Source organism: Leptonychotes weddellii, chromosome 7, assembly GCF_054177405.1.
Source record: "Leptonychotes weddellii isolate Sample4059 chromosome 7, ASM5417740v2, whole genome shotgun sequence".
Lineage (NCBI taxonomy): Eukaryota > Metazoa > Chordata > Mammalia > Carnivora > Phocidae > Leptonychotes > Leptonychotes weddellii.
In genome coordinates, this window is record NC_138375.1 from 6,802,147 (window position 1) to 6,820,207 (window position 18,061).

The 18,061-nt window shown below is 39.2% G+C and overlaps 1 long non-coding RNA gene and 1 pseudogene across 1 annotated transcript in view; both read right to left on the bottom strand.

The window, feature by feature from the left end:
- Nucleotides 1–18,061, bottom strand: part of LOC115937144 (uncharacterized) — a 177,648-nt gene that overhangs the window by 94,742 nt on the left and 64,845 nt on the right. The gene's annotated exons all lie outside the window — the stretch shown is intronic.
- On the bottom strand, nt 14,174–15,524 carry LOC102734731 (large ribosomal subunit protein uL30 pseudogene; annotated as a pseudogene).

The following is an 18,061-nucleotide window of genomic DNA, read 5'->3' on the forward strand; positions in this document are numbered from 1 at the left end:
AAAGAGACTATACTTGCAAAAAAGTTCCAGATTAACTTTACCAACTATGTTGTTCGTCTTTACCATTAATTAGTGCCAGAAGCAACTCCCTTTTACCCCCTCTTCTCCCTCTCCCTGGATTTCCCCTCTGGATGCTAATGAAATCAGAGATTTTAAGTTTCACAGTCTCCACTGAGACTTTACTACTGGCAATAAGGAGAAAACAAATTAACGTGGAGGATTTCTTGACGGGAACAGTTTACAGTCAAACACCCCACTGTTGACAAAATCATCCTAACTGTCACTTCACGCCTCTCTGCCAACTGCATAATTAGTGTCATTACCAGTAAGTCATGGAAATATAAATGAGTGTGGATTATACAGCACAAAACTGAATAAATATGAATATTTTATGTGACCTAAGCCATGTCACAAATTGTAAATGACATGGAATTGGCACTTCCTTCCAGAAAGTCCTAAGATCTCTCCTCTAGACTAAGGAAACCCCATCAGTTTAGGGATCTAGAGAGATATCACAGGTGGATGTTACTAGAAGGCAGGTGAGGAGGGGCGGGGGAGAATATTCTCTTTGGAACTGATTTTAAAATACATAAAATTGTTAGCACCTTTTTATGTTGAGGGCATGCAATTTCGTTTTTATATTTTCCTAAATGGAATATAATTTCAAAAGAAAGTATTTTTAAAATAACAGAGTTTAAAGCCAAATGCATCTAATTTGTTATCACCTACTATTCTGGATCATTCATGTTTGAATACTTTGACAAAAATGTTAGACCAGACACCCTGCAACCCGGTTGCCTTAATTCCTCCACCCATGATGGTCTTCCTTCTTCCTGTCCTCCCAAGACCAGCTCAAGCCACACTGCTTTCTCCCATCTTTGAACTTTGTCAGCCTGGATCCTGGAAACCACACACTTTGACACTTTTTAGATTCTCTAACATATGACCATTAGGCTGGTTTTGTCTGTATAAATTGCACCTTTGCAATTTCCATACTTCCGCAGACCCTCTCCATTCAGTGTCCAAAACGGGGCTCAGAGGTCAGAGACACTCCTTTAATATGTGTAAGGCAAATTATTAAATTAAATGCCAAGTCCTTTAGTTTCTATAGAAAATAAAATGGGACTAGAAAAATATTGGATAAAGCCTAGGTATTCTTTTCAGCAGGGTGGGATCACAACCCTGGAAACCAGATACATTCACACACACACACACACACACACACATAAAACATAGTGTGTTCACTGAAACTTGCCAATGGGGGTGGGGAAATACCTTCTTACAAGGAGATTATTTATTATAAGCTTGGGTGTACATTGAGGAGCAGCTGAATCTCACATGGTATCACTAGATTATCAGCTCCATCAGGGAAGACAGTTTTGTCTGATTGTTCATAGCTATGGTAGGCAGAATAATGATGCCCAAAGATGTCCACGTTCTACTCCCTGGATCCTGTGACTGGGTTAGGTTACATGCTATGCAAAAATGAAACCCAAACACAAGTTTTACCCCCATCTCAACATTCAGTGCTTATCATGTTTAAATTCTCCATTTTTGACTCAAACTGTCATGGTGAAGTTTCAGAGAAACTTTGAAGTCTGTGTCTGCACTAGATAAAGGATAAATCCACTTGTTCAAAGTTCAAAATATAGACTTCTGTCCAAGAGACGAGACCAGAATGATAGAAGTTTCAAACTTCTTCTTACAGGGAATTTTATCTTACAAGGTTTGAAGCGACACCAAGCAATGGCCACGATCACATTGGTGTTAGTGGAAACTCCTTCCAGATACAGTACAGAGAATGACTTGGTTGAAAAAGGCTGTGGGTGGACCAGGTAAGAACTCTGGTGAGAGAGGCAGTGACCTGGCCTTGGATCGTGACCATGGGCATGGAGAAAAGTGGGTGAACTCTAGGAAAGATTAGAAGGTGGTATTGACAGGAGTTGGCAACTAGATGAGTGAGAGAAACAGTCAATGGGAATCACAATGGCTTTGGACAACCAGGAGGATGACCTCCATTCAGCGAAGTGTGGAGTATTGAGATAACGTGGTTGGGTATGAGATATGTTACTCATATAAAATGAGTCCTGATTTGGGCATGTTGTATTTGTAATGGGGAGGTGATTGTTGTAGATAATAATAAGTAACTGGATATATCAGTCTGCATCTCAAGGGAGATATTTTGTTGGCAACAAAGATTTGGAAGTCATCAACATATGAATGCAGATGGAGGTCGGTGAGTATGACAGCACCCAAGGTAAGTGTATAGATTGAGAATTTAGGGAAGAACTCCAAGGACACTATTTTTAAGGAGCAGGATGCAGAGGAATCTACGCAGGAGACTAAGTCCATAGCCAGAGAGAAAGAAAACCAGGAGAATTCGGTGTTATGATAGCTAACAGAGAAGATTTCAAGATGGTGGGTGTAATCCAAAGTGCCAAAGGCTGCTGAGAGGTGGAGCAAGGTAGAAGCATGAGCAGTGGATTTTGCAAAACAGATACCACTGGGGACCTGAATGAGAATATGTTCAGGAGAATAGTGGGGACAGAAGTCAGCCCAAAGTGCGTTAAGGAGGAGTGAGTGTAAGGTGAGGAAGTAGGGAAAACAAGTGAGACACCTCCCTCAAGAAGCTGGACTAAAAAAGAGAAGCATGAAATGGGATGGTAGGGAATTGTAAGAAAATTTGTTTTGAAGAGAGAATAGTGTTGATCTGAAGAAGCCAGTAGAGAGGACAAAGTTGACCATTCAGATTATCAAGGAGACAAGTGTCATAAGATCCTTAAGGAGCTGGCCTGAATCCAGAACAGAGATGGAGAGACGTGCTATGGATGGCTGTACAAGACATGTGTTCCACTAACACATGTCCAGTCTCCACTAACAGGAGGGAGGGAGGAAAGGATGGATATAGGCAGTTGCAGGTGAGTTTCTAGGTTTGATGGAGGAAAATGGAGGCAGTTGCTATCTACCGGCTTTTTATTCTTCTGTTAAGTAGATGATGAAGTTATCTAAATGCTTAATTTTGAAAAGACAGGTGTCCCAGCAAAGAAACCAAATTTTTAAAGCAAATAAATTCAAGGTTCTCAGGTGATACCATCTCAGCACAGGTTTGAATTTTCAAAACCATAATCCAGTGGTTTGACGTAGTTTCAAAGGGGATTTCAAACATATGGGAGGCTCAGCATTATGGAAGAGCTCATTCATAACACTCAGAAAAAATTCTCAAACTCCTCTACTCCTCTGTAGATCTCTCAGGCCCATAGCTTCTCCAGAGCGTCCCAAATATCAGACACTTAAAATGCCTCCCCTAATCCAGCCTGGGGCCACTTTCCTTACCCTCCTCCCATTTCCTGCTCTTCAGCTTTCTATTATGAAGATAAAGTGAAGCTCTTGAATGAAATCTTTCTCTCTTTCTCTCTTACTTTTCAAGCTTTCTTCTCTCTATCCATTCTCCAGATTCCAAGATCTGTATCACGGAAGGTTCAGGAACAGGTCTGACAGTTATAGAACTTTTCCGGGAAGACTAGGATAGGAATGTAAAAAGAATGAACAGGGAGAAAGAACTCACACATTATTAAGTTGTGGCACAGCCATCTCATCAATACAACAAGAGCTGCTCTTGTAAAATGTGATGTCAACGTTGGAGAATGGCCCAGCACAGTCATTCCCACTAGAGTGTAGACCCCGGTGCTGATGGCTGCCTCCAAAGAAGGACAGGGGTTAAGTGGATAAAAGGATGGTCAATAACCCTGAACACTGGACAAAATTTGAATTATTGATCGTGCACGGCATATGCATATTTTAGCGTTAAATCTCCGGGTACTGAAAGGTTCCAAAAGGCATGAATGAGAATATTGACCACATGACTCATTGAGACTTGAGGTGATGTTGAGCCAGTAACGAAATCCCCGTGGGGGCTAATGAAGCTTTAGAAAATCCACAAACAAGGAGATGCATTTCACTCCTCCACCCAGGCATTGAAGGAATTCTTGTCTTTGCATATTAACAAGAAGAACATCAAAACTCCTCCCCAGAGAAGTGCCAATTCGGAGAGGTTGGCTTATCAGTCGAGTGCAAATAACAACAAAATCTCACTGGCTTAACACAACAAGAGCATTTCCTGCTCATGCAAGGTTATTGGTGGATCCAACAATCCTTCAGGACCCCTGTCCTCCACGTGGGGCTCAGCATTCCAGCTCCTGTGAACCTGAGTCTCCATAATGGCTGCTGCAGGGGAAGAGAGCACAAAGGGTTTCTGTGCTGGGCATCTCCCTTTGCCCTTCCAGAGCCCTTTACCAGCACTCTCTAGCCTGTTCTGAGTCACAGAAGTCTGCTCTGCATGATCGTGTCCTCACTGAACTTGACCAATGGGGAATGTCAGCAGGATATCCAAGGGCAGAACTTGAGTGACTTCAGATCTCACTCTCCATGGGGTCATCGTAGCCTGCTGCATCCCTCTTCTGAGCACCAGAGCTTGCTCTCTCTTCCTCTCTCTCTATGTTCTGGTAACTGCCCCTTTCTCTTGCCTCTTAAAGTCTAGATGCTATAACACCTCCCCAACGTCGCCAGACCCAGAGCGTAACACTATCCCTTGTTGATTTCTTAAAACCCAGCCCGCACCTTTGCAAACACCATTGCAAACTTAAAATCCAGGCCACCCTTTATGAAACTCTTTTCCATTACCCAGATTTTAAATGCTTTGTTCTGAAAATGGCCCTCGTCACTTTCACTTGAAATCATGGACCAGACATGTACTGCTTAACCCCTGTGGGACTGGGACGTTTCATCCTCTCAATTACCCGAGAGAAAAAGGAACACAATATTGGTCAAGACTAGAAGTCTCTATCACAGAGGCCCAGCAATAAATGTAACAGGATTTACATGATAATTAGAGAGAAAATGGTCACTTTGCCACTTTCATCATTAGAAACAGCACATAACTCATCATAATTCCTTTTTGGTGTGACTGCAGACGGTTGGAGCACTTCCAAAAGCAGTGATCAAATACAAAATTACCAAATTAACCCTCCCGATTGGCAATCAGATTGAGATAGCTGTTTCCTCTCAGGTTAGAGAAGATTGCCCATTAGCTCTTTAGAAGAATAAGCAGGGCAAGTCACAGGCCTTATGCAATATTGATTGGATATGTCCTCCCACACAAAATGCTACAGAGTAGCTTTCAGTGAGCTATTATACAACTGTCACAGAAGGGCAGAAATACAATGCTACCTTTAAAATATTTTGTCTGCTGATTGATTAAAACAACCCAACAGTAGTAAGAGTAACACCCAACACCAAACGGTCCAGAAATGCCGAGGGCGTGCAGGGTGACAAGAGTTGTGCTGGACTCTGGATCCCAGTCCATGCTCCCCAGTAACTGGCTGGGTGCCCTGGGCCACATTGAGCCTGGTTTCTTACATATAAGTTGAGGCAACTGGATCAAGGGCTTTTTAACCTGAGATCTATGAATATATCTCATGAGTTCCGGTAAAACTTGGCAAATTTTGGAATATGTTTGCAGATGTATTTTTTTTTTTAACATAAAAGAGTCACAGGTTTCATAAGACACCAAAACATCCCTTACTTCTCCCCTCAAGAAAAAGCTTACAAAGTGGGCTAGATGGTTTCCAATGATTCCTCCAGATCCAACATTTGGTGCCCTTATGGTCATTTCTGGTCAATATATTGGTCTGATGAGAACACATAATATATTCTCATAAAACAATGAAATTGTCTTAGTATGGAGACTCAGCATACAGTTGGTCCTCAACAGAGGTGCATAAATCTGAATCTGGATCTCGTTTTTCCTAATTTTTGAATATGTCATTTTAGAAGGTTATAGAAACATCCGATATAAATGATCTTTTCTGGGTTTTTTCAATTATTTACTCAATAATGAGCCCCTCACTTGCTCTACATTGCACATTTCCATTTCCCCCCATGACTCTATACAGAATAAGAAGTTCACAGTAATCTCCTATACATGAAGGTAGAGGACACATTTTAGTTAAGCAACTCAACTTTGAGCCAAGATCCTAAAACGCCTATTTTAATAACTAGTCATTGTTCTGCACAAACCCTTCTCCAAAGAACAAACTTTGAAATGGTTATGAGCAACTCTTAATGGGCCAAATTTTCTAACTTCAATGTCCTGAGGTACCTAACCTACCAGCTCTCAGCGTCACTGTCCAGTTGCTTTAATTAACCATAGGTTCAGTTTTGCTTGCATTCTAATTGGATCCTTGACTAATTGTGCATTAAATACTTGGCAGAACACTGCAGACAATCTTACAAAGCCTTCATTCGTCCCAACTTAAATCTGGGAAAGCTTAAGATGTCAGAATATTATGGTTGGTAGTTTCCCGTGGAAACAAAGGAAAGAGGATAAGGTTTAAAGTGACTCAAACACAGGATCAGGACCCACAGGCATACATTCGAGACTGAAAATGCTTTTCCTTTACACTCTCTTCTTTCTGGCCTGGTTTTCCTCTTCCCTGTTTTCCTACTCGCCACGTGAATGTTGGCCTTCATGTCACAGCTTCAAGCCTTTCACTTAACACACATTTTTTTTTTTTTTTGCTTGAACACAGAACTCCCACTTGGGGATTCATAGTTAAAATATTATCTATAAAATCTTGTCCAGTATTGTCTTCCCATAATTTTCACATTACGTTTTAAAGTTGTTTGGATGAGCCATCGGATTGGTCAGGTGGGTTAATTCCAAAGTTGATGATTCCTTACCCCAATTCTGAATGCCTTACTAATACCAGAATTATGGAAAGAGTGCTCAAAGCATGGGCTAACATGTAAATTCAGTGAGCTGGTTGGCACTGGGTGAGCGATATGAACAAGACAAATAAGACAGAATCACCAGATTATGATTTAGGACACCAGAGTGCTCCAGCCTGGTCTCTCATTCCCTGTACAACCAGCCCATTACCTATAGGCCCCTGTTTACTTATAAAGGGTTAAAGGATGATTTTTCAAAAGGAAATTCAGAGTCATAACTGTTGCACAAATATTAAATGGACAGGGCGTGCCTGGGTGGCTCATTCAGTTAAGTGTCTGCCTTCGGCTCAGGTCATGATCTTGGAGTCCTGGGATCGAGCCCTGCATCAGGCTCCCTACTCAGTGGGGGATCTGCTTCTCCCTCTGCCTCTCACCCTACTCTCATGCTCTCTCTCAAATAAATAAATAAAATCTTTAAAAAAAATTAAATGGACATATTTAACTGACTCAGAGAAGAATGTGAAAAACAGATCTATCTAAAACATCAAAAATATTGAAATGAATTTCTGATAGATGCAAAACTAGGCACAAAATGTAATCTCTGTAATGATGCTTGGATCATTTCTTTGTGCAGGGTAGAAATCAATTGTCTCACCACCAGACAAAATTAATTTGCATTCCTACTAGTTTTGTACAATTGACAGAACCGCAGTATAGCCCAGTCAAAGACAATCAAAGGCACAGCCCCCTATAGAATGAGATAACCCTGGAGGATCTGCTAGACAATTTCCAGAATTCTGTTAAAATGACAATCTGTAATCTGCTGCCCATTTCAAAGGCTTTTAAAATTTTTCCCAATAAGCTTGCCCTGGAGATCATAAACAGTGTCTCCTAGAATTACGCTCGATCACAAAAATGCTGGTCTCATTGGGTTTGGCCTGCTTATTTCCATGGCTGTTGTGGGAATGCTAATTAACCATATATTTGCTTTGTAAATTGAGAACCATGCTGTTCTGAGTTATTACCAAGGCCACAGAATTAAATCCTGTGTGAAGTTTTCATAAGGAGATGGAATTTCATCTTTTAAAGCTGGTGCCATTTGCTGTCCTGATGCTAGGAAACCAGGTCCAAGAAACTGTCCACCAGATGTCACTTACAGCACCTGCAAACTTGGGTGATTCCTGCCCTTCAGGGTCCCTCAAACTTGCCAGGGTTCTTGGCCTGCCAGATAGTGACCTTCCTCACCATCTGGGAGGCCTGGACCCTAAGCCACGTTAACTCTAAAAGATACCCTTTTTTCTTGAAAATTCGTTGTTATTTCTGATTAAACAAGAATTCTTTTCAAACACGACACTCCTTCAATGGCCTTGGTTGCCCAGTCCAATTGTATTCTGGTCAAACAGTGGGGAGATTTATATTAAACTTAGCTAAATAACTATTTTGCCATGAGACGTAAAGGGAGTTGATAAGAGTTGGTGAATTTGGGGGGATCAGTGGGAATCAGGTATCATTTAAAAATGTTTCACTTCCCTTTACAAAAGAAGAGTGTACTTAGCTGAATGTCCTTAGGAATGATTCAGAAAGAAAGAAGAAGTATTTCTTAATATATACATAAAAATATAGAGCATTAACAAAATGTCAACAAAATTCCGAGCAACTCATCCCAACAAAATTTTTGTCATCGGTTCTTTCGTCCTCTTGTTCTGTGAGTCATGGGTCTCCAGCCTGTTTTCAGGAAGAAACCAGGAGACCCTGCCTCAATGAGGTGGTATAGTTTGACGGTACCTAAACGATGTCTGGTTAGAAACCTGTTCCCAAGCGTCAGTAGTTCAAAGTACCTACTATAGTCCTTTACCTTATGAGAAGGTCTTCAGGCAGGCAGGCAAGCACTGGAATAAAACAAAAATTATCTGCAGATGACAAATACTTAATGATTGTGGTTAATTTATTACTGTCATCAATAATACCAGAATGTGGCAGGATAAACTCCCTATCGGAGTACGATGTGTAATTAGTTCAGAAGGGTTTGATCAATGTGTCCCCTGAGACTAAAACCAACCTCCAGAGTCTTCTCATAAGGCACAGACTTTCTGAAATATTTATATTAATAACGTTGCACATCAACAAATGCAAGCAAAGGCTAAACATCCCTTCTAATTTGATGACTTTTTCCCTGTAGCTCTTGCAATAGCGTAGAACTAATTTAAGAGATACCTAACACATTAAACAAACTTAATTACTTCTAGTATTTCTCTTTTTATATGGTAAAAACTAAATCTTTGTGATGGCCCTGGGCCTTTGGGAAATCTCAAAGATAGTTTTAGGTGTAAACGATATCCTGAAATTTTTCTTTTATTTTTTTCTAAATATAGGATCCAGGCTTGGTGCAGCAAAGTCAAAAGAGTTGTCAGAGGAGAGCTGGGGCACTTGATTTTGGTTGGATCATAGGTGCCTGAGAACCAACTGCATGGTGACCTATTTAATCAAAGTGACAACAAAATATTTTGAAATACACATAAAAGGAAATACACTCATAAAGAACCTTAGCTCTTTCACAAGTAAGAGAACTTTGTTCTTTGGATTTTTCTTTTAAACAATCAAGGACATAATAAAGTCAACATAAAGCACAGAAATTGTTCTAGTAGGCCCAGGTTCTCTGCTACGTAAACAGATTGTACAGAAAGTAAAGAATACTCTTTCATCTTGTAAATAATAGTATTAATTAGCAAACCAGTGAAACAAACCCATCAAAAATGAGCCAACTTAACAAAAATTTTAACTTATTTTAAGCCTTCTTTTCAGATTCAGCTGTTATAAATCAAGGCAAATAAAATTTATTTTCCAGGTTTTGTCTTCCAAGAAGCTCTTCCGTATTCTGGAACAAACAGGCTCTTATAGTAGAACAAAATTATTTTTTTCTTATAAAACAAAGCCACATGTGCTTTGTGCCATGTGCATTTTTCTATCATTATTGCTTGTATTATAGTCTCAACCATGTATATTAATTATAACTTGGACCAACGTGAAAATTTCCTATTTCACAGAGAAAATTAGAGGGTATATGATTGAGAACTGTCTGTCATTTTGCAGTGTTTAAGCAGAATAACACAGCTTGTGAGTATGTTTAACACACTTTCCACACCCACACCCATCCCTTTTCTACCTTCTTAAAGTGGCAAAAGTGAACCTGTTCAATAACATGACCCAAAGATAGCATATAGAAATATGAAGCTTAAAATTATGCTTAGACATTAATATTTCAGGATTCCATATTACATAGAAAATATCGAGGTATCCAAGAATTATCCATTAATTAGCTCAATTTAATATTAGTTTAAGACTTTAAATTACTAAAAGACCTTGGAAATTATGTTTAAGCTGACACACTACAAAACATAATTACTATTGATATAAAAAGTTTGTTAGAATAATGATTCAATTTAGTTGAGCACAAATTACTTTTTGTAATCTTAACAATGTGTAGGAGTATTATTAGCTTATTTGATCATGAAACCTTCAGAATTTTAGGAAGTTCAGACTGACTATTCTCCTCATGAACAAGAAAATCAACAAAGTAAAATAATGTGTGCTTATATACACTTAATACTGACAAATCAGACAAAACATAGATTTATTTTTGAAAACCATAACGAGTAAACCAGTCCAATTCACCAAAGCTTTATCTTACTTATGTAAACTTGAGTTCTTAAAATGTTTCTGATCCAGCAGAATAATCATTTTAGCTATAACTCTCTTAAATTATTAGAAATTCAATTTCATTACTTTGGGGGAAGATTCAGAAATATTTTATTTATATAAGTATATATTTATTTCAATAAATGATCAGAAGAGAGCTCTTTTACTTTAAGACATGTAACAACCTAATTTGTTAATATCCTCTGGAGACGGGGGGAAAAATTCTACTAACATGAGAGGAAGAACCCTTTCTCAATTACATACTTGGACACATGGACATGAAGAAACATTGAGAATGTGTAGCTTCAGTTCTACAATATCAACCTCAGGTCTAAAATAAACATAGCCACACAAAAACTCCGTGGCCTCGATCTCAAAGAGTTGTTCCCCTTCCCAGAAAGTCTTAATTAATTAGAGCGCAGAATAGACAAACACAAAGGGTGAAAAAATGAAATTCTCTGTTGTCTGTCACCCAAGAGAGAATAGATCACTATCCTCCACCTGTAGAAATCAACAAACTGTAGATGGTAGAACCAAATTTCCAATCACTGCTATCTCCAGTGGGGAGTAAGTTAGCACCCCATGTGGACTATCTGTGTGAACCAGAAACAAAAACAAAACACTGAATCAGGGAAAAGGAATAAAATAAAACAGAGCATCCACAATGGTAAAGTTTAAGTCACTTTGAACTCAGATGGGAGACGAAGAAAAAACCCATACAGGCTTGAACAGTCCATGACGTGTACCACTCCAGCAACACAGTTTGTCAGATAAATCTTCATATCTAAATGGCACCTCCAAACGAGTGAAGAATAATCCAAATGGTAAAATCATGACTCTCAGACAAATATAAACAGGTGTGGAAGAGTTGGTTTTTCTCATCAATTAATGAGGGAACTCTGATAGTTAAGCACCTATACCTAGAATGTTCAGCCAGATTGATGAGCCACAAAATTTTGCACAGCTTCGTCTAGTTGTAGCTACTGGGAATGGAGATGTCAAAGCAGACAGTGGTGACCCCATTCCCTTATCCTACCGATGAAATATCATATCTAACACACGCTCTTTGCAATTTCAACAGTCATTAAAAACATTCATTATATAAAATTTGATTTTTATAATTGTCAAAATACATTCAAAGTTTGACTAAATAAGTTGAATGATCAAGCTGAACCATCATCACCAGTGTTCTGCAGTAATGGGTCACTGTACTGGGAGGCTGAAATCATGGGCTCAGTTTCCAGCACTGACACTGACCAACTCTGCACGGCCAACTCTAGGGGTCCAGTATCTCACTCATAAAATGAAGGGTCAGGATGGATGCCCTCTGAGGGCCTTTCTGGCTCCAAGGTCAATGGCAATGTTGTCAGTGAAAGGTCATCAGGCAACTACATTGTATTCACCTGGGTGCCTATACGATTAATAAATTTCTGGCCTCCTCCACAGACACACCAAACAGAATTTGGGTGGGAACCAGGAATCTGCATTTTAAATAATCTCCACATTATTCTTATACAACTGAAGTTTGAAAATCTTTAGTGTATGAGATTTTTTCCTGAGAAGAAAACAGGACTAAAAAATAGTTACTGAATTGTTCTGGCAAATGGTACACTACTCACTGCCTTCAAAGCAAAGGTCATCCACACTGAAATTTGTCTGAAATAATGTTGAGAAGAAACCAGGTTGTCACTATTTTAAAAGTGGTAATTTTGTGGGCACCTGGGTGGCTCAGTTGTTTAAGCGTCTGACTCTTGATTTTGGCTCAGGTCATGATCTCAGGGTCATGAGATCAAGATCAAACCCGTATCAGGCTCTGCGCTGAGCATGGAGCCTGCTTAAGATTCTCTCCCTCCCTCTGTCCCTCCCCTCCAACTCATGCTCACACTCTCTCTCTCTCTCAAAAATTAATTAATTAATTAATTAAAAATAAAAATAAATAAAAATGGTAGTTTTCTATGATATATGGCTCATTATACCTGGCATAAGATTTGGACTATATGCTCAGCCTCGCTAAAGAAGAGTGTGAATAAATGTACAGTTCCCTTTGCTCATCCACATTGCCTTTTACTTCCTTCTTTCTTATAAATCGTTTAAAGAAAATAAATAAAAACAAGGGTTGTTCCTTTGAAAAGACCAATATATGTGATAAGCCCCTCACCACACTAACCAACTCAAAGAGAAGACATAAATTACCTATATCAGAAATGAAAGAGGGGCCATCACTACTGATCCCATGGACATTAAAAGGCAAATAAAATAATACTATGAATAATTGTATGCCCACATATTTTATAACTTAGATGAAATGGAGCAATTCCTTAAAAAACACAAACTACCAACACTTATATGAGAAGTAGTTCGAATAAGCATATATTTAGTCTTAAAAGTTAAATTAATAATTAATAACCTTCCAAAAGAGAAAGCACCAGATCTAGATTGGTTCACTGGTGAATTATACCAAGCACCTAATGAAGAAATAATACTAATTCTCTGAAAACTCCTCCAGAAGATAGAAGTAGAGGGAATACTTCTTAACTCATGCTATGAGGTCAGCATTATCATAGGAGCAAAGCCAGACAAAGACATTACAAGAAAAGAATACTGCAGACCAGTAACTCTCATGAACACAGACTGAAAAATCCTCAACAAATTATTAGCAAATAATATCCAAAATTGTGTAAAAAGAATTATACTCTACAACCAAGTGGAAATATTTCAGGTATGCAATGCTCTTTCAACATTAAAAAAGCAATCATTGTAATCCGCCACATTGACAGGTTAAAGAAAAAAATCATGTCAGTTGATAAAGAAAAAGCATGTGACAAAATTCAACATCCAGTCATGATAAAAACTCAGCACACTGAAAAGAAAGCGGAACTTCCTCAACTTTATTTTAGAACATTTCCAAAAGAAGAACAACAAACCAGTAGCTAACATCATACTTAATGGTGAGAGACTGGATGCTTTTCCCTTAAGATCAGGGAAATGCTAAGATGTTCTTTTGCACCATTCCTATTCAACATTATACTAGAAATCCTAATAGTGCAATAAGACAAGAAAAATATATATATTGGAAATATATATATATATTCCAATATATATATTGGAAAGGAAGAAATAAAATTGTCTTTATTCACAGACGGTATGATCGTCTATGAAGGAAATTCCAAAGGACGTACAAAATAACTCCTGGAACTAATAAGAGAAGATAACAAGGTCATAGGATAGAAGGTTAATACACAAAAGGCAACTGCTTTTTTTTAAATGGTTTCTGTTTCATTGTGGAAAAATGTTAATCCAAACAAAATGTTAATCCAAATGTTAGTCCAAACTCTGAGAAGGTTGTGGCCAAATTGAGGAGAAAATACACTGACAAATTAATAATCCTCTGAAAGAAGTGGCACAACATTTGCTCTTTCTTTTTACATTCCTCATTTTAGATTTTTTTTTTTTGGAATTGGATGAAAGGAAGGATGCTGGCTAAGAGTCAGATTCAAAGGGAAAACGGGCTAACTGCAAGTGATGGTCTTAATGGTTACACATTAGTATAAGAAAAAAAACACTTTGATGTAGGAAAATAGGAACTTATCCTTCCTTTATACAAATGGAAGACTTAAATATCTATGCCACTTTAAAATTTCAGGGTAGAGGAAATTGTGTCAATACCTTTGCAAAATAACTTTGGTAATTTTCTTCGTTCCTATGTATTCACTTCATCTTTTTTTTTTTTTTCAAATTGAAAGTGGCCATTTATTAACTGACCGGATTACAAAAATAATCCTGGTAGATACCTTAGTTCATCCTTCTAATAAGTCTATCGATCTGGTCTTCCCTGTGGCCAGCATCCCCACCTTCTACCAAATGGGTGGCCTTTTACTTCATTCCCCCTTGTGGAGAAGATAATTGAAGGTCCATAAAAAGTTGCTTCTTTGAAATGTTTTCCAATGGAAAAATCTCAGGAATCAGATCCTCTCTGCAGATGACACCCTATGTACTAAGAGATCGAGTGATCAATGTGTTATCTGTCAGGGCCATCGGCTTCTTGTTGATTTTGCCATAACCAGGCTTATAGATCAATCCATTCCGACTTCAGGTTTGGGTCCCCCCATGCTAGATATGGTTCCACAATCCTTAGCATGTTAACTGAGACCTTGTTGAGCTTAACGAAGGTGCCACTGAAGATCCAGTGAAGGTGAAGAAGTTCCAATACCTGTCGAGCGCTTGGGCTCACACCATTGATACCTCCGATCCTGATGACAAACGCCGATTTGGGTTCCGCAGGTATGGAGAAGTTGCTGGCTCCTCTTGCTAGCCATTCAAATCTCAGTTCTGTCCACCTGCCTATATTCCTTGTGGCAATGCTTAGCTTTTTCATAGATAGGCTTCCTATGTATTCACTTCAAAGAAGAACCGTTTGTCATTTTCCCTAAACTCCTTCTGCTCTTTGAAATATTTTTATGCAGCCTTTTAATGCCTTTTGTCTGTTATCCAGTGGGCTGTGATTCTCTGTGCCTGCTCTCTGATGATGTGTGTGTGTCATCAAACACAAGGGTTGCAAGGGTTGCAATAGTAATTACTACCCTGTTCCTGGACAGCCAGTAATTGCTGCGATAAAACGAGGCATAAATGTTCAGACAGCACCTTGTTCTGGCTCCAGACGGTTTCCGTTCATGAAGACCACTTTACCCAGCTTTTCATACAGCTCTACTGAACCGTCTTCCAGAACCCTGAAATCTGACAACATTTCCAAATCCTGGGGCTAGTCCCATGTGCTCCTCTGGAGAGATACAGCAATGGGAACCTGGATGACTTTAAGTGACACTGTCTTTGGGCTGGTTCATATGGGTCCCCTTGAGCCTTGTACCATCCACCATCATTTTCCTGGATGCTCAGAGCCCTTGACAAATGAAAAGTGTACAGCAGAGCACCATATCCTGCTCTTGTATTATGAGAATGTGGAGATCCTTTCCCCAGCCCCACCTTGACAATAATAGAATATTCTGTCTCAAATCCTTCTGCCCTTACTGAGCATGCTGAACCTGCCAGAGGTGGGTCTTCAGCCTGTCCAACACTCTGTTCACTGTTCTCGTACCCACCGACATGACCCCCCAAATAAAAGAACCCTAAGAAACGAAATACAAAATACAAAATGAATTTCTGCATATAAAGGCACAAAACAGGATGCTGTACCTTTTATATCTTTCAGGAGAGTCAAAGGACCCCAATCTTGGGTTATTAATATTACTAAAACTTGGTTCAGATCACCAGCTTCCCAGGGGAAAAAAATCTTAGAGTTCATGGCATTTCAGACTAAGCTATATTGCTGGTGATGCATCTTTTCCCAACCAGAAAAAGATACCATTCGTGTGAGTACGTGGGTGAGGCCTGAGTACATCGCAACACAGAACCAGTAAGTTGTCCTGAAAACCTTCATTTTTCCATAATGAGTTTCTGGGTGAAAGTTTGCGATGATCTGAATCTTTTCCTTCCATCCCTCCTTTTTAAAAGATAGCACAAAAGCTGCTAACAAATCTGGGCTTGACACCTACTTGTTGGAATCCAGAAAAGAAAGAGTGACAAACTTCACACCACTCCGGGAGAGGATCTCTTTCAAAAAAAACACCCTTCTGGGAACGGAGAATGATTTGCAATTTGTGAGAGTTCCTTGTCTCTAACCTTACACGGGAACTATTTCCTCAGGGATGAGAAGCTTTGTCTGAATTGGAAACAGAAAAAATTCTCTTCAGGGATTTCCTATCAGAAAGAAAGAAAAAAATAGGTCCTGTTGCCTTTTCTCATTGGAATACTCTTGTAGAGATGCACACCAAGATAACAAAAGAGAATATTCCAGGAAGCTTCTTTATACATAGCTAAATCATAGGGGAAAAAATATATGAACTTGTAAAAAACAGAAGGTAGCCACTAAGGTGCAAGTATAAATTCACTTTGCTCGCCCTAAGTAAAGCCCATATCGAAATCTTGCTTAAGCTTACCCTTTGGAGGATTCGTTTTGTGGGACTTAAAATGAAACCAAAGAAGTAGAATCAGGAAAATCACAAAAAAAGTGGTGTGAGAAATATTATGCATGAGGGAAAACAGCAACGCCAGCATTCACTCTATGACTCCATGAATCCCAACGGAAACCGAGGAAAGGAAACAAACAGTCGGAAGTTATTGTCTATAAATGGACCAGATGTGCAACAATGTCTGAGAACCTGTTCTGCCAAGGGGCAGAGGGGGAAGAGAAGCAGAGGCGAGGATCAGAACAGAGGAAAGCATGGGGAAGAGCAAAGTACAGTGAACCCCAGCAGACGACAAAGAATGAAAGCCATGAAAACCACAGTGATGGGGCATTAGACTCTGCAAGGAAAAAAGGAGGAGGAAATAAACATAAAACAGACCATTTTCACACGAATTGCTGTGCGCTCCTAACCAATCGAGAGGAGCATTGTGTAGCTAGTAAAACAATATGGAAAATAAAAGTGAATGTTTGTAGAAGTTCAAAAAGCAAAATAATGCAAGAAGCTAATTACTTTACAATTTAGGGAGGATAAAAGAGAAGGCACAAAAGATTGAAGAGAAAATTGAAATGACCTCCTAGCCTTTCTCCTCCCTAGATTTCCATAAGGATGCTATTCAAAAATAAATTAAAAGGTTGTGTGTTTAACCAGTCAGACAGGAAGGATGACAAGGGACCCTGGGAACAGAGGGAGGGGAGAAAATGAACAGAAGACCAAGTTAAGTTTTGAAAAATTCATCATGTTTTCCCCTAATTCCAGAAGGATTATAAATCACTCATGTATCGGAAATCTTCACAAAAGTGTGTCAATGTGGCAGTCACTTTTCTGTCCCCCTATAGGACTTCTCATTTTTGTCACATGTTTTCTTTGCTTTTGAGGAAAATCCTTAGTTCTACTGAAGCTTCAAAGATCACCTTCGAAAGTATCTTTCAGATTAAAGTGCCCTGGTAGGATTGGGGTTTCCAAGATTCAAATAATTTCTGGCTAGCATTTTTGAGCTGCTCCCGACATCTTACGAAAATACCTATGAAGACCATCTATAGAGACAAAACTTGCATTTCCAACAAAAGTAAGACTCACAGTCAACTTATGACTTGGGTCTAGGAAGAACTTCTGCTAAGAAAAAGGCAAATCTGAGAAGAATTACCATTGTTCACCAACATGTATGTCCCCTACACGTATACACATACATGCAAACATTGTCAACAGGAAAACACCGGATCATTCACACCCCTTCTGTCCTAACTCAGAGAAGTATCTTGTATGACAAACAATTTTTCTAGATGTCTCAAACAAGAGCATGTAGCACAGGATCCAGTAATCCCAGTTTTAGAAACCATGCCTAGAGAAGGAACCAGAGATTTCCACCAAGATTTATGGGTAGATATGCTTATAGAACTTAGTCAAAATCAAAAAAGAAACTGACAGGGACGCCTGGGTGGCTCAGTCGGTTAAGCATCTGCCTTCAGCTCAGGTCATGATCCCAGGGTCCTGGGATCGAGTCCCGCATCGGGCTCCCTGCTCCGCGGGGAGCCTGCTTCTCCCTCTGCCTCTGCCTCTCTCTCTCTCTATCTCTCATGAATAAATAAATAAATAAATCTTTAAAAAAAAAAAAAAAA